Here is a 20,869-nt window from a genome sequence, read left to right as displayed (position 1 = left end):
CTTTTCTCTCCATCCAGGGGGCAAAGTCACCGAGGTGGCAGTTCTAACAAGCTGCCGGGGACCGCGCTGCTCAAATGAGCCAAATCAAAGAGAAAAAGGGGGAGTGGGATAGGTAGCACCATGAACCCCCTGCAGAGAACAACCATTCTGATGAATATGAAATGAATTTGTATTGCTTGACATGATAAGCCCAAGGATAACCCCGTGCTCAGTCGACGTCTTTACCCTGCCATGCATCAGACATTAGAAGATGCACGAGAAAACATAAACAAAAAAATTACTATAGCAACAACTGGCCAACTAGCTGTGAATTGTTTGTGGATTGAGAGTCAGTGAATTGCAAATTAACAGGATGTAAGTGTCTGTTTTGTTGCAGACAAGGTGAAGTGTGCATCTAACCTTCCAATATGTGTCCATGTCCTTTCTGAAGCGGACACAGGGCAGGTGGGTGATGTAGGCGCTACAACACCGCTGAGTTTTTTTCAGATTCATTGACTGGTGGACTGGCATTAATAAGAGAGCACTCCTGTATCATATTCTGTTTCTCTGTCAAGTCCCCAGCCTCTCTTCCCCTCCTGTCTTCATTCTTTATTCTCTCTGCACCTCCCTGATTTCTCATTTCGTTTTGTGGTACAGTTGCTATCCTTCTGCATCTTGCATCTCTCTTGGGCTGTCTTCTTGGGATCCGTGATGTCCGTGATGAAATGGCGTCAGGTCACTCCACCACAAAAAAAAAAAAAAAAACAAAACGCAAAAAAAAAGAATCACGGAAAAAAATACCACATTGTGTCCTCCCGCATCATCCAGCTTTAGTCTGTCACTTCCTCAGCACATATTCGAACATGTGTGAGTGACCAGGCACACACACACACACACACACACACACACACACACACACACACACACACACACTAATGCACGGAAGTACGCAGCACATACACTCATGTGGCTGCTGCACACTTCATTTAACACATACAGATGCAGGGCTTTATGGTTTTCTTAAAGCCAGAAAACAAGGAAGTGCACAGAAATCGTAAAAGCCTGTGTTACCATTTATGTTCACAAATGCTCCTGGCATGGAAGAAGAGCCATTGAAATTGCTCATCCAAGAGAAGGAAATAGGAAACGTTGTGTATAATAACGTGAATGGTAATGCTTCAGTTTTATGCCCCTATTTCATCTGTATGTGTGTAGTCTCAGAGCCCTGAACCTAGATTTCACAATGATTTCACAATTTACAAAATGCAATGCATACGGAAAATGACAATATCAGAAATGTTTCTTCTCTTTCCTTTTGTCCCTCTTGGTGTTTTTAAGATGTCTGTGAGTTTAAAGAATTACACAGTGAATGTGGCTTCACCTGCAGCTTCTTATTCTCTGCGAGATGTTCTTTTGGTAGATTTCCATCTGAGAGAACCCTGTGCAGTTATCTGAAAGTAATGGAACCTGCTTATATATGCAGCGCCTGCTGAAAGTCAGTAGGACCCCTGATACACATGTGAATGTTTCTTGATGCCTTTACTGTTATTCAGATGTCTAAATGTCACATTAGATGCATTGACTTAATCCTAAACAGCGTACTTTACACCAACCACTTTTATATTGTGAGTTGTTTAAGAATTATTTGTCTAAAGTTTGTATTTGTGTTTTTGAAGATTTGAGAAAAAAAGTAAGTGAATGTCCTGTAATAGAACCCGAATTGAGACACACACACAATAATAATAATTTACACATGATGCAAGACTGACCATTAACACCCATCATAAGTATTCATAACATGAATATTTCGAAATAAAAAAAAAAATCACAAATAGCTTAAAAGTTTTCCTCTTTTTCTTGTTTAAAGTAATTTGGATTGGTAGCCAAGCTACGACATAATTACATCTCTGGTACTTGCACCTTATTCAGGTTGTGAATTTACATCTAGTTCTCTGAATATTATTGAGGTGCTTCTGACTTCACCGGTGAGTCTTTTCCAAACGGGTCACCGAAGGATACTGTCACAAATGTGTGCCGCTTCCTCCTACTTCCACAAAATCACGTTCGGGGCTGTGCATCACGCATTGAAAAAGTTTTCTTTGAAGGAGCAACATGTGGTGAGGCATTCAGTCCTCACCAGTAAGATGTCATTTAGAACAGCAGAGCAAAACTACAGCGCATTGTTGATACTCTGATCCTGGCTGGTAAGTCATTTCCTCATTGCTTTTGTGAGCATTGTCTTCGGACTGAATGCTGGAGGTGTTTTTGCTTTTGGTTTTCCTGAGTGGACACAATAAAAGCAATTTCTCCATAAAGCCACTCAAACATGGAGTGAACGGACAAAAGGGACTGGAGAAAATCTGGGCCACAGCAGAATCCAGCTTGCCCCTCTGCTAACCTCCTCTCAAACAAACACAGCAGCCATTTCCTCCCTCGGTCCCTGGAGGCCCTCGCCCCGTGCTGAAGCACCACATCGGGTGGCTGCAGCACAGGTGTTGTGACGTGTGCCATTTTTAGCCCGTTTCACAATGTAGTATAGCAGCCTGTTATCTTAGGTTTTTTTGGAGCATTACACAACACCACACGTGCAAAGCATTTTCTTTCAAATTTAATCGATTGAGCAATAAAAGTATATTTAGTGGAGTCTGTATGTTTCATATTTTTGTAACAATGTGTATTTTGAACTTAAATTCAAAAATGGGTTGTAGATGATGTTAAAGCATTCAAATCAGTAATATATAATTGCATTTGTGCATAGTACATTTTCTAAAATGTCTTTCTTTTTTTTTTTAAAAAAGCAAAGACCTCAGTTGCATACAATTTAAAACTGAACATTTAACTAAAAAAATTAACTGCCTTATTTGTAACAAATATAAATTATATTAAATGATGACATCTTAGTCGTCTGTTTTTTTATTTTGACATGTTTTACTGTTTGTTTCAACGTGACCGAGCGAGTTCCCCTTGCTGAGTCTGATGTAGTGTTTTATGTACAGATGCATCTGGTAGGAATCAGTTGACCCCGCTGAGGGAGCTGAATGTGAAAGAGGCTGTTATGCTTTAGCACTGGCCGAACTGCAAAAGTCACAGCCTGATCAGACTAAATCCCTGGCGTGTCTGCAAAGTCAAGCATGATGGAATCATTGCCGTGCTGAACCAAACTGTGAAAAACACCACTGCAATAATCCAACAAAGGAACACAATATTCCGGTATTGTCTTCTTTCGGACAACTTGCGTAAATTCCAAAATAACACAAATGATCATAAATTCTTGTTTACATTTTATAATCTGCTACACGCATTTTATCTAGATCTGGTGATTTTATTTTCCTGCAGAAAACACTTGGAGACGATTTTTGAATGAGTGTATTTATTGCGTCTTATTTGCTTCTGTCATTTTTACAAACAAACTTAATTAAAATTATTTGAATACTTAAATTATTTCAAAATATAATTTTAGATTTTTGCATTTAATAAATAGTTATTATCGTAACTTCATCATATTTTTCAAGTAAAAGTCCTTTGTATTTAAATGCTAAATAATTAGCTTGAATTAAATTTTTGCGATGCCTTAGTGTCCAAGATCAAATATATTTCATTTTGCTCCTGTTTTGTCCTGGCATCAGGTTTTAGGGACAGGAGGGGGTTCCATGTTTATTTTTTATTCTTTCTCAGTCTCCTGACATATCTGCGTTTTTCATCTTCTGTCTCCTCTTTGAATAGAAATAAAAAAAGAGAGAGAGGTCCCTTTTTTTTTTTGAATCCTCCTCTCGCCTTACCATTTTCATCAGCTGCTCTGATAGCCATGAATCTTGTCACTCATGTTTTTCATCAACTCATGGCCATGGAGCGTGTGGCGACTCCTGGAGATGGCCGTTGAAGCGAATGCAGTGGTCAGAAAGATAGTCACAAACCAACAACACAAACACACACACACACACACACACACACACACACACACACACACACACACACACACACACACACACACACACACACACACACACACACAGGCAATATCAGTCTCTCTGTAAAGATCGAGCTTTAGACGTGTACCAAACCCACAAAAGCAACAACAGAAGCTGAGTTCTGGAATAAAACACCCCAGTAAAATGTCTGCGTGTCTGAGAATTACATGTACATCTTTGAGAGGCGAAATGACTGAAGAGACACAAAACTGGAACACAATGTACACTTGACAGAAACACATCTTTGCATGGACTTTGGTTTCTCACTGGCAAAATGTTTTGTAAGACATGCAGGAATTTGGTAGGAGGAAAACCGTGTTTTTCTTGTGAATGCTGGTAAAGCGAGCAGAAAACAAGAGAGTGGAGTGTGTACTGTAATGTTTCCTCCTGGTTCGATTCTCAGATGGCAGGAGCCAGTTACTATCACTGGTTTTCCTCTCTGCATCTGGGCTCTGCTGCTTGTCAGCTCAGCTGTAGTTGTTTTCATATGTGAGCCATGTTTCTTTTGGTGGAATTTTTTTCTGCCTTCTAGATTCTTTGTTCTTTCAACCTAAACTTGACATTGTTTTCCCTGCTTATGTTCAAGGCTGGAATGATTGGCTGTGACAAAAGGGGTATCTCCCGCCATCCTCAAAAAAAGAGTGATGGCCTCTCAGACAGCTGTCATTTATCATTAGTCATACACTGTTTTTCTGAAAGTAATTTAATTTCTTATTGCTTTTTGCCATAATGTTTGTCTTTTTTTCTCCTTTTTAACAAACAATATAAAATACATTTTATGTCCTGTCCGTAAAACCCATAAATGTCTTTATGATTGGAATAATCACATATTCTTTAGGCATTAATTATGATTTAATTGCCCTAATTACTTCATTATCTCGTACATGATTAAGATAATTAGCTTAGTGTTAAATACTGTGACTTTTTTTTCTGTAAGACAAGAAGAATTCCCCTTGATTAGTTAATGAGATTAATTATACTCGGTGATATACCAGGTATAATTGTGCAAATTCCCACCTGCAATTCCACTTTCACACCATTAATGAAAAATCACTGTAAATGAAGACATGCATGTGTTTTTATCAGGTAATTAATTAGAGATGATGGCTCACACAGTTTAAATGTGGATAATTTCTGTGCGATGTGGTCTTTGATTGTGTTTAACAGAAAAAAAGGTGCTACCGTGTAATGTGTGATTTTTTTTATTTTTTTATTTTTTGCTTTTAGTAAGTGTTCTCTCAGAATGAGGTCAAAAAGTGGTAAAATCTCTCTACTTTCGGATTTGATATTTTTTAACAAATATATACATTTTTTCCAGCTTCATACACTTTTCAAATAGGACTTTGCATTTCTTAAATTGTAATTACTTGCTAAGCGTAGGACGAAGTTCGAAAAGTGACCTAATGTCTGTCTCCCTGATGAGTTTGGAACAGATATTAGGCCCGTTTCACAAAAACTGTAGCTTGAATAAGTTCAGCATGCGTTGAATAAAGCCGAATCAATCAGCGTGGTTAGCCTTTAGTGGAATTTAACCATCGAGAACGTAACCGCCTAAGTTCAATATGGGATGCAGCTGGAAAATCTAACAGTGTGCTGAAAATCAGAGGATGTCTGGCAGCCTCGTCTGTCTATGTCTGTGTTTCTGTATCTTTCCTTTCTCCACCCTCTGTGTCTTTCTCTCTGTGTGTCTGCAGTCAGAGGGTAGAGTCAGTTTTACTGTCACTACCTGTGAAATTGTATTCCACGAAGATGGATGCTTTCTCTTATATTCATGACATCCAGGGAAGCACAGTCACCTCCAAAACTGTTTAATATGGATGCCGTGGAGGCGGACCCATATACACACATTCACGTACGCAAACACGGCACATGCACGCACACACAAACACACGGACATAAATGTACTCCTGCACGCCTGTACACTGCACACTCACAAACACACACACACACACACACACACACATTTTTTGCCCCAAAGACAATGCATGGCTGGTGTTTTGCTCCTGCTGATGATGAAGAGTGGTAGTGACAGTGCTGCTCTCAGTAGGGTTGATGCATTACAGCACAGTGCTGCCATGTTGCGTAAATTCTCTGTCTCTCCTCATTGAGAACATGGAGGCTTCTCATCTAGCGTGGTACACCAGCACACTTTAGCTCCTCCACTGCTCTATTGTTTCATCTCTGGAGTTCCAGAAGGACATTCACTTTGTGTAGGCTAGTCATCTGTTTTGATGATACTGTGCCATTGTCTCTTGCCTTTAGTGTGCGTTTGTGTGTGTGTGTGTTTTGTTTCGGGGCTGAGTGGCAGTCCAGCATCGTATTGAATTCATCTTTGCCCACCTTCCTGCGCTGTTTGGGGAAAACGATGCAGAATTCTGCACAGAGAAAAAGAGAATGAGCATTTCTGCGGGTCTGTGCCATTTGTTTGTGCGCATGTGTGGTCGCATGTTTGTGTATTTATTTGCGCTGACAGAGAGGACGGGGGTGGAGGGGTGCGGCTGTGGGTCAAGAGGGCAGGAGAGACTCGCAGTTGAGGGGTTTTGCGGGCTGCAGCCGCAGAAATACACAAGATTAATAAAACAACACTGAGCACAGGATAGGACTCTGAGGGTACCAACAGACCTTCTCTCCCCTCCCTTTTCACTCCAGCCCTCCCTTCGCTCCTCCACTGCTACCTTAATATAACCAAGACATGGATCCCCACGAGTCCTTGGGGCTGGGGTAGGGGGGCATCGTTATATTTCTTTTGGGCTTTGTTTCCCCTCTCAGTGCAATAGTACGGTACTTAGCCAGCACCCTGCTCATGTCTGCTTGAGGCCAGCAGGGCCTTCCATGTGTTCAAGGTTCCTCCCTACTATGTTCTCTTTAACTGTCTGGACCCTCAAGTATTTTCTCCTGACTACCCTGATACAACAGGACAGTCAGACGCAGCTCTGTGCATGTGCAGGGATACAAAAATACACAGTGCATGTGTTCTCTTTTAGGAATATCTCCACGGAGAGGCTCCTTGAACAGTTACAATGTTGTTCCATTTCATTCTCTGTGAGCCTGTTTGGTTGAGGCGTATTGTAGAACTAAACTTAGGCACCATGCAATAGCTGCAGGTTGTATGGAGTTTCTACACCTCGTTCTTTGGTGTGGGGGAGGAGAGGAATCACAGAGTCTGTAGAAATGGGGGTTCTGCTCAGAGGTTCAGAGGAGAGGTTTTGTGTAATCCTATGCTAAATTCAGCATTAGATCTTTTGGGGAGCTGTGTAAAACCAGTATGTTTTTCTTGTCTTTACTTTTCCTGCACACCTAAAAAATGATGATAGCACATGGCTTTTCAGCTATCTCACCCTCAAGGCAAAATGTACAAGGCTGCTAGGCGGCGTTACCTCTTCCTCTTCCTAGAGACAGCTAACCCCCTCAAAGGATGCTGATGTCTGGAGAGGGAATGCCTATGAGCAGAAATTGGGAAGAAGGAGGGAGGTTTGGGGGTAAGATGGGGGTTGGAGCGGGCAGAGTGGGAGGGTAGGGGGGGTGGAGGGGAATAAAAGGGAAAGAGGAGGGAGGGAATATGTGTTTGATTCAAAGAAAAAAAAAGTCAATTCGGTCCCCCTGTTCTTTGTAGAACATTTAGCTTTGACCCTCCCTTGCTTTCTCTACTCCCTCCCACCACCCCCCAACTCATGCACACACAGACACACAGGGTCCAGCAGATCTGCAGGATATCACACCAGCCAGCCTTTTTCTATCTTCTGCACAGAGATGCATGCTTCTTAATATATATCCTCGCTGTATGGTGTGTATATGTCCACACTGTTGCAACAGGCAGACACTGAGGGAGGAGAGAGGGAAATAGGGAGAGAGAGTGACAGGAAGGGAGTGAGGGAGGAAGAGAGAGAGGTAGAGTGAGAATCAGATTGAAATAGGAAAAGGGAGGGGGGAGAGCTTTATATGTTGGTTTCATGTTTATGATGCAGAGAAATATATCAATTTAGATTTAAAAAAAAAATAAGGCAGAAGGAAAGAATCAGAGTGTTTCTCATATTTCTGGTGAAGTAGTCCACATAACTGCAGCCAAAGCCCTGACCAGACCTCTCTACTTGTGCTGAGCAGACTGGAGGCGACCCAGGGTAAGTTATGGGCTTTTTTTCTTTTCTCTCCCTCTCTACGCCGCTGATTACGATGCTGCTGATTGATTGGTTAGAGGCTGTGGATTATCACGGGCCGCTCGTCACCAGGTACCTGATGATGAGAGGAGAGAGAGACGAGAGGAGAGGAGGAGAAGGGGGAGGGAGGGAAGGAAGGAGGGGTGGAAATTAGATGAGCATGGCCAGTGCTCACATCACCAGATCTCACTAACTCTCTTTCTGATTTCTGTTTACTCTGCCGTTGCACATTTGTATACAGCATGTGCAAAAATTGATTTTGTGTGTGTGTGTGTGTGTGTTTGTGTCTCATCTCGATGTGCATGTGTGGTCCCAGCCAGCACACGTTGCCAGACCGCCTGCTTTTTCCTTAGTCAAACCGGCGTGTGCTGCTGATGAGGCCGTGGGGAGGGGTTTTGCTGATGAGGGGAAAGCCAGAGGAGCCCTTTTTGTGAATATGCAGATGAGGGGCATGTGTAAATGGGAGGAGGCTCGACGTGAGTGTGTGCCACACGCTTTACTGTTTATATGTTCTCCATAGGGAGCCTGATCCTCAACAGATTGCCGGCGTTTGGTGTGATCTTGCCGCTGCTTTGTTTGGGGCATTCACTGACAAAGATATAGAAAGAAAAGAGGGGAGCCGGGCTGGGGAAAAGTAGAGAGGGGAGAAGAAAAAAAAAGAACGGATAGAAAAATACAGTTAAAGAGAAGGAGAAAAAAAAATGGTAGAGCAGCTTCAGGGCATATTTTCACCCCATTGACAAGACGTGATGATTGCTGTTTTGCCCCCTCCCTCCTCCCCTTTACCTCCCCAGACGTTTTTCTAAGCCATTTGCATGTCAAAGCAGTGGAGGCCACTGCGCAGATTAGTATGAGATGACATAATGATGTAATGAATTAAATGCTCCTGTTTAAGCCCTGCACTTTCCTTCCGTGGGAGGCGAGGACAGTGGGATGAGGGACAAATAAGAGAGGAACAAGTGAGGCTGAGACACTGCGAGCGCTGAGTTCTCGTTTACAGCTCATCTCAGGAATGTTGATTGAAATAACATTTTCTGCTTGATTTATTAGCAACTACTTCTGTGTTTGCAGTGAGCTTAATTATGTTTCTTTTAGCTGCATGCATACCTCTGACTTTTACTATCTTCACTAAAGCTGATCGCCTGTTTTTCTAATGAATTAAGTACAAATCCAATATTTATTTGCAATATGTTATTTTATTTCTTTATTAGGATATAGAGATAACTCTGCAGTTGTCACATTTGGAGTCTATTATTTGATTAAATCAATAAATATATGTAATTTTTTTCATTTTGTAGTTTTGAAATTTCAAATTTGTAATTTTTAAAATAATAAAAAAATGTTTATTGAGCTGTCTTAGCTGTCCCTTATTAGCAGCAGCTCTGTATTTTTGGAAGTCTCCATTTGAAGACTTATGTGGAGACTGTCAAAAATAATCGGTTCACATTTTGGCTTGAAAGTGGTTAGAGGATCACACAGGGCTGATAGCTGCGCCTTCATCTCTTCTCTACCCACTTCCTCTCTTCACCTGTTTTTTTCTTCATGGTAAGATTGGAAGATTTTCAGCTTGAAGTTTTGGCTTAAAATATATATAAACTATAAACATGGTGTTTTTTTTCCCCCACCCCTTGTCCTAAATTGTCACGGCATTCAACACGGAGTTCTTAAATGACGCTGTGTGTGTGACAACAGTAAAGGCGTATGGAGTATATCATCGATTGATGCACTGGCTGAAGCACTGTTTTTATGAAGCCGAAAAGATCTGAGACACGACACCTGGGTCTCTATGGAGAAACACCTACTGTGTGACAGAAGCTGGAGTGTGTCACTCTTGTCATCTCCCACCACAGCAATGATAGAAACCCCCCGATGTACACGGACACACACACATTCATACACACCTCAGTCACCTGTAACAATCCAGATAGTTGCCTCATTGAGGGCAAGGGCAGCACAGGGGCTTGTTGAGGAGATAGATCTGTCCCTCATCTCACTAAACTTTGTATTATTCACACTACCTTACTTCTCCCCTCTCTCATCGATTTGTGCTACACAGATTCAGTTTTGCTTGGCTGTTCTATTGGTTCATGATTTGGTTCTTCCCTCAGTGGAAGAATTGACTCAATTGACACAAGAATCAATACTTTATGAAGACATCAGTTTGGGTGGAATATTTGTGGAATTTATAGATTTATCTACAGAAAATCTGAACAACCTAATTTGTAAATGTATTTTTCTAGTTTATGATTTCTAGCCATCTCCAGTGTGGCCCTGGAGCCGCATCCAGGCGGGTGTGGCCGCGTGGAGTCAGCTGGCTGGTGCAGGGGGTAATGAGTATGCACTGTGACAGCTGGGATAAAGTGTATGGATGTGTTTGGTGGGAGTAATCAGCTGCCGACCACGGGGTGCAAGAGGGTGATGTGAGGCTTTATGACTGCAGAGCTTACATGCACGCACACACGCACACACACACACACACACACATGCACACAGCGGTCCGTTGGGACTGTATGCTTCACCTCACCCTTGTACTGGTGAACATATCCTGGGCTTCACAGCTAGCTTCTCCTTTTTGCCTTCAGTAATAATATATTTTCAGCATTTGCTTCCAGCACCCTATAAAAATTTAGGATTGTTTCTCTCCTTTAATCACACACAATTTAATTATCAGCAAAAAAATATATATATATCAGAAAATAAACATCACATAAATAAATCACTATTCTAATTTGTCCTCGGCTGTGATGCAGATAAATAAAGATGTATTTTGTGAATTAGGATTGAGCATTTGGTTGTTAAACAGCACACCCAGCAAAATATTGAATATGTGGTGTTTTTAACAAATGCTTTTCCAATATTGCAGAAGAAAATGAATAATGTGGCATCATATATTTCTTGTGGTGGTGTTGTGTAATTGCATTACTGAACAGATTTGCTTTGTTACAAACCACATCTCAATTGAAGTTTTTGGAGCCTGTGGCTACAGTGCTTTACAAATAATTGATATAAAGTAGGCCCTCCTGGCCAGTGAAATTGAACACACTAATAAATGCATAAAGGGAAAATAAATATTGATCACCCAGTACATGAGAATAAGATAGCTTTGATTTGATTCTTACAGTTTGTGGGGTATTTGTTGCATGTGAGAATTGGTGGTTGCGGTAGAGGGGTGCATGCACATGCGTTTATTTGACCATCTGGGAGTTTGTGTTCGCCTCTCTGCAAATGTGTTGCTGTTATTCTCAGCCTGGGCTGTCTGTGGTCTGAGAGAGGTGATAGAATGGCTGCGCTGGTTGATTGTCGTTCTGTTTTAGCTTTTGATAGCACTTCTCTCTCTTTCTTCATGTGTGTATAAAGTGAAAGTTTGATTGCATGTGTGAGAGTTGGAGCCCTGGCCTTGAACTCCCGGCCCTGTCACTCTGGGCTGCAGTTTTCCCCAGCTCTTCCAGGTTCTCTATAGTCAATGAGGAGGATAGGCGGGAAAGCGGATTATTGGTATTGATCTACCCAGGGGGATCATTAGGCATCACTATCAATTCACAGCTCCTAGCACACAGCACTGGCCTGCACAGACATTGCCAATTTGTCCCTATTAGAGAAGCCAGTTTCAGAGTGTCTGCTGTGAGAGGCTGCTCAGGCCGCACTGGAGAGCAGCCAGCCAAGGCCTGGTTTGGGCCTGACCACAGTGGGCTTGGCTGCACTTGGCTAAGTTGATGAAACACTTGCTGGCTGTGATCACCCGCTTGGTGCCCCGAGATGTATACACAACTGAATATGCAATAAATAGTAGTTTTCTGTCTCTCCCATATTTTGCATTACGTCTGTGACTTAAAATGTTATTTAGGGAAACGAAAGAAAACAAGATTTTTATTTAGACTCTGCACACATTCCACTTCCTGTCAGTAGCTTCCTCTACATCCCCATATTATTTACCAAGGGGTAATTGGCACTGTAATAGAATACTTCAGTGAGGCTTATCCAGCCTGGCCCACTTATCTGTGTAAGCTGGCTGTTCTGGGGACTAAAGCTGCTAGATCCGTTGTCGCTGACTTTAACCCTCTCTGCTGGAGTCAGGTGTGCAGGGAACTGCACTACTGACTGCCACTGCACACCAGGATGGGTGGTAGATGCCAGAAGGTAGCTATCATTCAGTTCAGGGATACCTCTAGTACGCTGGTGCTGCTCAGAATGACCTAATTCTATAAAAGAAACAATGCGTGTATGTGCCCTTTTATCATACAACATTCATCCAACCTGTAGTTTACATTGAGTGCAAATGTAGTTTATTTTCACAGTTTTGCTCATACATCTTTCTATTATTTAGTTACAAATAGGTTCATTTTATAGTACAGATAGATTAGCTTGCCACACCGCTTTAAACTAGTTACCCAGGCCTTCATTTGAACATATTTTATCAAATAAAACAGAGAATTCCACTCTAATATTTTTTAAACCCCTTCAAATACAACCTGGAAAAGATATTTGCTGTGTGCTTTGCCATAATACCTCCTAAACAAAAAAATATCTGGTATCTACAAGCCACTGACATTATATTCATTGTGTACTCACTGGCCATTCTTTGTGTCTGGGCGCTCTCCTTAAACGGAGGATAAAGTCTAGTTTATATTGAATGTGTGTGTAAGCTTTAAACAATATATGAATAGACAAATAGACAGCGGTGCTGAAGGGAGCGCTGTTCAGAGAGAAAGGTGTATTTAAAAAAAAAAAATGAGAATCACAAAGTAGGGAGGCCTGTTGAAGTGTGCATTTTTTTGTTTATCTGTCCTTTTATTTTGTACACTTCACATGTTAAAGTCTGTTTTGTTTTTTTGTGTGTGAAGCCATAAAATCTCCACTTACATTGTAACTTCTCACACACACTTTCACACTAGCAGTGAGTGAGTTGCCCAAGCGGGTCAGTGAACAGCAGGTGATTTTTTTCTCACGCCCCTTAACTCCTTTCCTGACCTCTTAGCTGCAGCCTAACAAAAAGCATACACCTGAAGAAAGCAGTCACCTCCAACACTGATTGTACCCTTAACTGTTGACAAATACAGTATTGGCACACTATACTCATAGTATATTTGACAATATACTGTATAGATGTGAAATACAGATTCGTCTGACTTTGTAAACAGTGCCGTGGTTAGTGGAGACAGTGTCATTTCGCACTGTGGTCTATTAGAGGGTGAGCTGGGTGTGAAGGACATCCTACAGATCTTTTAAGTGCTCTAATAAATCATCTTCAGCACATTCCAAATTCATCAGGGCTAGCACTTTGCCCCCTCTTTTTCTGAAACGGTGCTGCGTGGTCAAACAGCCGTACCACATGAGCACACTCGGTAGAAACTGTGCTCCAGGGGAGCAGCACATTGGTCCTCAACCTCAGGTTTTGCATGTGGAAATCAAAGGCTCCCTGGTAATGACTTCAGTCTGGGCAATGTGTGGGGGTCCTTTTGAGCTGCTATTCCCCAGCCACAGCACTGTTTTCACACATCCTCATTCACAGGCAGTTCATAGGACGCTGTGCAGCTCTGCCGTGCTAGGTCAACGACCACACAAATGACATATGGAGCGAGCTCTGTTTTAACCAGCCCATTCAGTTAGTCGCACTTCATCAAATATGAAAGCAAAGGAAATATTTGTAACAGTAAATCGTCAGGAAGTAACACGAACTGTTCTATAAGACATATTTTTTTTGTAAACCTTAAATTACATGCAAGTTAAGAAAAAAAAAGGAATGAGAGAGTCCTGTTGATGATCTAATTGCTGTTTTGTTCAGTCTCAGCGGCATTGTTGTGAAGCCACCAAGAGAGGGCAGTGTGGCCTGCCCAAGAGCATGGCTCGCAGCTGCAATCCATGGTTGGAACATTGTGATCACCTGACATAAGCAGACACACACACACTTACACATGCCCTGTCTTTTGCTTGGTTGTTATATACATAGATGATATACAGGCATAGCTGTCCTTTTTTTTTCTTTCTTCATGGTCGTGTGGAGAAACTCTCTGATCTTCTCTCTGGCATGCATGCCTTTCTTATAGGTTATGGTTAATTTCCTCTCAGTTCATCTTTAACTGATGCTTTTACAAGTAGACTGAATACATTGTAGTCGAAAACCAGGTCGTTTATTTGCCGCGTCTTAAAAATAACAAAATTGTTTTTGACTATAATTAGAGGCAAAAGCAGAGACATTTGTTAAATTAGACGGACTACATGTTCGTGTGCCATTTCGTTCCTATCCTTTGTGTTTTTATGAGGCAGTGGAGGCAGACTGTCTGGGAGTAATCAGATAAAAACAAGAATCATTCATGATCCTTAAAAATGTACAAATGAAAAATAAACATAATCGCGCAGAGCCAGTGGAAGCGATGTGTGCTCTTCCCTTCTGTGGATTTTTTACCCAGAGGGCCAGTCATTGGTGGATCTCGCTGGTAGACATTCAGCATCATCTCAATATGCATTTGTGTCGTCTTCTATGTTTTGTTATCTGAGGATGTAAGAATGTGTATGTGAGTTTTCCAGGGTGGAGGGAGAGGCTTAGTCTGTGAGCGCAGGAAGAAAAGGAGAGAAAAAGAAAGGAGAGATGGATGAGGGCAGTTCGGGGGCCCTGGGTGTTTTAATTATCCACTGCTCTGTCGTTGGGTCAGAGCTCGCTATCGCTTCCTGGCTTTATCCCTGTCTCATGATTTGAGCAGTACCTTTATCCCTAAGCCTTCAGCTCCTCTGGCCAAACAAAGAAAAAAGGGAGGGCAAAGAAGGGGTTTTACAGCAGTAACTATGCCACATTTACCATTAATATCCCTCAATCTCCTCTTTTTTATGTAGTGCAGAGCAGAGTAACCTCAATAAAGTGACCCTAGTGAGGCCTGGTAGTGTATGAAGATGGCTGTTGGGATGGAGGATCCTCTTGCACTAGGGCAGAGCCAGTCTAGTTCTGCTCAAAAGCTGAAGCTAAGTGCTGGCAGCCTCCTAAACAAGTGGGGTGAAGGAGCACATTTTTTATCTTCTTTCTCCCTTCACTCTTTCTTTCTGCTTTTTTCTTTTTTTTTGTGAGAAGAGATCATTGAAATGCCAAGCGTTCCAGGAACGCTGTTTGTCTGATAACACTATTGGCTGAGGAATGGCTACTGTGGATGGGCACAGTGGTCACATGACCTTGCTGTAGAATTTCCCTGAAGCAGAAACATTTACACATCCACGCTAAGCATCAGAGTCGATATCACTGTCAATGAATATACAGATAAAATGGCACTTAGTGGATTCACGTTTTACTGTCATTGAGAACAGGTTTTTTGTCATCATTTCAAAAAGAGACATTTCATTACCATTGCTTGGAAGAGAAAATACATCACTAGTTAAATTATATTTAAATTTTTTTTGTATTTAAAATGTTGGTAAATTGTGAAGATGCTATTTTTTTATTTTACCTTTTTTTTTGTCCAAATGTTTTCTTGGGGAAAAAAACCTGTAGTAAAAATAAGAAAATAATCGTTTGGCTTTTTCAACCAATATTATTCTCTGGTAAATTTTGGCACTCTTTTTCTGTCTTTTTTCAAATACTTTCACCTAAAAATATTCAGCTCAGGAGGGATTTTTTTTGTGTATTCTGGGTGAGACAAAAGTCTTCTTTTCTTCTCTTCCTCTGTATATATACATTGTTTGTCAAAAATAAATCCACAAAGCAAATGTATTTATCGGGGTGTGCATAAAAGCTTGTGTGTGTATACTCTATATCCTGAGTGCCTATGTGTTAGTCTGTAATTTCTGGACTGTACTGTATCTCCATGACAACATGGTTTTGATGTGGGTTCCCTTCCTGACATTTCCCCGTTTGGGGAGGCTTGTGAATTGCCTTGCCTCTCCTTCAGTCAGCATGTCACATGAAAAAAAGGTGTTGGGGGGCGGGGGGAGTGGGTGTGGGGGTGGTGGTGGGGTACATAGGGGGGCAGTATGAGGAATCTAATGGGCGTCTGGTCTGATTGTCCTCAGCCGTGGCAGTAGAGACAAAGCAGATGAATTGTGCAATGGATTCGAAGAGATTGGAGACAAGTGCATGTCAGCAGCTCCTCCATCTTTACTCCTTTCCTCCCCCCATCCTCCAGGATCCCTCCCTCTCCATCTCTCCTCTCTTTTTGTCTGACATCCTGAAAAAAGCAGGCATGACAGCAGTGCTCCGCTTGAGCAAAACATTAAAAACAAAATGCAATCCTCACCCATTTTGCTTTTATATTGGATATTCAGACAGACATTCAGTGTGTTGGACCCATATTAATTGTGAGACACTGCATGACGAATTTTCACAATATTAATCACTAAGCAAACATCAAGGACAGTTTGATTCATGCTGTCTGAAATGCTAGAAATAAATGACAGCATTTATAGAAAACACATTTAAAGATAAAGGCACTTATCTAATCATCTTAAACGAGGCACACGGGGCTGAAATCTGTTAGACTTTTTCCCTGAATGTTTTTGTCTTTCATTATCATGATTTGAACCAGGATTTTTCATTTTATTTTTTGGGGGTGATACTGTGTCACTCTGGGTGTTGAGTAAATGTCTAGCCGGTGTGTCTGGCTAGACGTTTACTATTTTTTCTGCTGGACGCTAAGCTCCAGGAAAACACTGATAGTCAGCATAGGCAGGTTCAAACAGCCCACTGCTGCTGTCCTGAAGCTGGAACATGTTTGTGCTTTCATATGATCATCTCTCAGCCTTGAAAGAAAAAAAAAAAAAAAGCCCAGAAAGCCACTGTCTTTGTCATTTAAGGTTCTGGCTAGTGCCTTAGCTTAGATGAATGATTTGTGATAACAGCATAGTCGTAATTGTGAGGATCTCCTACAGTAAGTGCGCTGATGTGTTTTAGACAGCTACTTCGCTTTGATGTTTCAAAGAGGAAACACTCAGGGCTCTGAGAGGAATCACGTCTCTTCTACAAAACATGTTAGCTACTTTTCACTTTTCACATATATTTTTAAATATAAATATATTTACACATGTTAATTTAAATTAATTTAAGCAAATAACACAAAAGCAGAAAGTTTAATTTGTTGAAATTGTTGCGTCTTAAAAACACAAACATTATTAAAGATAAATAGACCCAATAAATTTTCACTTCTATCAAGTGACCACCTTGACAGCACTGGTCTGCCAGTTTTTGTTTTGTGTTGACTGCATTTATTATTCATCTTTACATCAGTCTGTATTTTAATATGAATAATGGAAGAGGTATCAGAGGAAGAAGAGGGATGTGAGAGAGGGGTGCCACACAGCATGTGTCCTTGGCTGTTCTCTGCTCCTGCACTCCTCAGAGTGGAGCAGGTGGGGGGGTGGGCGAGCTGGAGGAAGAGGAGGCTTGTTGGACTCGAAGTCTAGCTGTGCCTGGTGCAGAGCCAGGATTCTGGGTCCTGCTCTCTCTCTTTCTGTGCTCACCCACCTTCCCACTGCCTGCTTACCTGGCTGGCTCTCTTGTCGGATTTAATAACAGTGTATAAATCAAAAGCCTCCTGTCAGCCACACAGCCTTCATTAAATTCAAATGGGGAACGGGTCTCTTTGGATCCAATTTTAATAAAACCAGGTAATCAAATATGGGTTTAAAATTGGGTCATCATTTCACAGCCCCACAGAAGTCTGGTCGCCATCAGTTTCTTGTATACACATTTAACATTTCAGTGAAGGAGGCCTCACTTATACATATAGTGTACTGTAAACACTCTCTGCAAGTGCAACGCTATGTTGTTTCTTTGTGTGCACACACACTGAGGGTTTTTTTTTTTACAGAAGCAGAATATACATATTTGAGAGTAATTTATATTTACTGAATACAATTAGCAGGTAAACTTATAAATGTCATGTAAAGTGCATTAAAATGTCGTATCCTTTCTGATAATTGATCCCTGATAATTTTGAAGGCTTATATTTTCCTAAGCAAGCCCACTCGAAGAGACAGTCAAACAGTCAAAATTTACTGGACCGTGTGACATGCATATATGCTGCAGCTGGATTTGGCCAGAGCTTGGGGTTTCTGGGGTATAGAGTTGATTGTATAGACACCTTTTGTATTATAGTTGCTGTATATGAAGGCAGATATCATGATTCTGTCAGCGATTTTTTTTTTCTTTTCGTTTGCAGTAGATTTCTTGTGCTCAGGTTTGTATATAACGTTGATGTCATGCGTGCATCAGTGCGAGCTCAGGGCAGCCATTTTGATTTCAATGGTGTCAGTCCCATGGCTTACAGAGCACCTGTTTATATGACTTGAAATCATTTTTTTTGGTGTTTTGGCACTGATGGTTTGAGATTTGCATATTGGTAAGGTGGATACATGAAAAACTCCTGTTTTTAATTATGTATAGAATTGAATATGCAGATCTGTAAAGGAAGAAGAAAGAGTTTTGTTCTGTATCAGGGGCTTTGCACTTGTGTATCTTTTGGATGATCAAAAGGCAGAGAAACTGTATCATACAGCTTGCGAGCAGAAGAGGGCACTATGAGTCGCTGATGTGCATTCTCTGTCCCTCTCTTTCTTTCTATGTCTGTCTCATCTCACTTTGCTTCGCCTCTCTTGGTTTTTTGTAACAATTTGCCATATATATGCACTTCAAAGCCATAAGCTACATGAATTTATGTTTGAAACGAAAGGAGAGCATTTTTAAGATCTTACTCAGAACACATGCTGTAAAACACAGGTGGAAAGTGAAAATGATTAATGGTAGATTAAATTACGTTACCTGATGTCATGGTATCAGCTTATAGCTTCTCTGAGCACACATATTACATATTCAGCTCACTCCAGCTTCTTTTAATTTTCTTCTTTACTCACACAAAATAATATCATTTTATTTTTATCAAATATAATTTTATTACTTGTAATAAAGTAGTGCAAGTCTGACTCCAAACTTGCTACAAATGCCTTATGATTTTCTAAACACAACTCCATCATTTGGCCTATAGGTATTAAAATATCTTTCACCTCATTAGCAGTGTAATTTGGTCTTTAATGGATTAATATTGCTCTTAAAATAAATACTTTTATTCCAGTAGTTATTGGATACTTTAAGGGTTTTTGCATTTTATATAAATCCGGACTCGAGCAAAACAGCACAGTCTTTCGTACTCACAAATAACTTTACTTCCTGTGTTTTCTTTGATTTTCAAGATGCCTCTTTTTTGACTTTGTGCCCCTCCTTTGTTAGAGAGGAAGACGGGGCGCAAGTGGTCCCGTGATTATTTGTCCTGCTCAACAGCCAGATAATCACGGCCAGCTCTACCTGAGCATTGTGTCCTCTGCAGGCAGGTCAGAGGAGTTCCCATCACCCCCTGGTGCGTCTCCCTCCTGCCTCTGTTCTTCCTGCCTCCTTTCCTGTTGCCATCGTGGCCTGCCATGTTAGTGCAGGCTCCCGCTGCTCAGCCCTCTCCTTCAATAAATCTTCATATGTGTTGGAGGGAAGGTGGAGGGTACAGACAACAATAACCACCGGTACTCTCCATCAAAGGGTTATCTGGCTTTCACAGGCGCACTGACAGACTGCTCTCTGACATGGAGCAGAGGCCAAGTGCCATGTCTTTGACAGGGAAGAGGCCTAGCTTCGGAGACGAGAAAGTGATTCATTTGTACGAACTATAAAAAAAAACCAAAAAAATCTTTGAAAAGTTCAAACATCAAGAGAAAAGTACTAAACAATCAAAAGAGAAGATGTGATAAAGTGAGAAAAATGTCAAAGAAAGTTTGAATGATTAAGCCACAGAAGATACATGATTCTCAATATTCCCAGTTGCAGATTTTTTACCTTACCTTCCCTTACTGCCTTTCCCTGTGTTTTTTTTCTGTATTAATATTAAAACAGTAAATCTGCAATTTGGCTGTCACTTTGATTATGCTAATTTCTCTGATGCTGAACAAATAACCTTAATGCCTTTGTGATCAGGATTGCTGAGTTTTAGTGGAAACAGATTTGCTCATGAGGGAGATATATATATTTTTTTGTTGAGTTGCAGGGGCCTATTCTTCAGTGCCGTATTAGTGTGTCAGCCAGGACTGCTGTTATGAATTACCAGGCCCAAATTTTGCAACTTAAAAAGTGGGAATGAGAGTAAACCTTTTGTTTATGTCACCTATCATCTTGAAATATTTACCATTCTGCGCCTCTCAGCTCCCTGTCTCCCTCCAGTGTGATAAAAGGTTGCTGGCTCCCAGTCTTAACCCCTTCTAGCTTCATCCCATCTCCAGCTCCATCTCTGCGAGGAACAGACATCATATAAAACTCATCTTTCTGCTCAAATCTGCTGCCTCTCCCTCTGGAAGTAGTTTACTCAGGGTTATTCCTTTGGGAATCATATGAACATTTGACCAGGTGCCTGCGACACTATTCAATATTTTATTCCAGAGCATGTTTGTGTGTTTAGTTTGTGTATTTGGGTTGTTACATGTTTGACTACTCAGTTCGGAGAGATACTATACATGCTTGTACTTTTGCACTTTGTATGTCTGTGTGGTACAGAGTGAGGGTGTGTGCGGTGTTTTTAAAAGAAAAAAAAACGAAGGGGAAAGGAAATGAAATTCAATGCTGAATGAATTATGGAGTATGTATTGTTACCCACTGTGTGTTGCTCAGAGTGCGCGAGTGAATGGAATTCATGTGCGAAAGGTGCAGAAATAAAAACAGAAAAACTGCGGTATGTTTTAGACGTTGTGTCAGGTACTGTATGAATTGCCTGCGGTTGCCTTGCAGGACTGATACCTCTGAAATCCACCATTTCTCTC

General features: G+C 41.2%; 1 protein-coding gene across 1 annotated transcript in view; it reads left to right on the top strand.

The window, feature by feature from the left end:
• The first annotated feature begins 7,837 nt into the window (after window positions 1-7,837).
• zfhx3b (zinc finger homeobox 3b) overlaps window positions 7,838-20,869 on the top strand; it is a 289,722-nt gene continuing 276,690 nt past the window's right edge. Inside the window, exon 1 of the mRNA XM_055011433.1 lies at window positions 7,838-8,065. The gene's annotated coding sequence lies outside the window, so the exon portion shown is untranslated. The remainder of the gene's footprint in view (window positions 8,066-20,869) is intronic.

This window comes from Amphiprion ocellaris, chromosome 1 (assembly GCF_022539595.1).
Source record: "Amphiprion ocellaris isolate individual 3 ecotype Okinawa chromosome 1, ASM2253959v1, whole genome shotgun sequence".
NCBI lineage: Eukaryota > Metazoa > Chordata > Actinopteri > Pomacentridae > Amphiprion > Amphiprion ocellaris.
The sequence above is the reverse complement of the archived record's forward strand: the minus strand, read 5'-3'. Positions and strand labels throughout refer to the sequence as shown.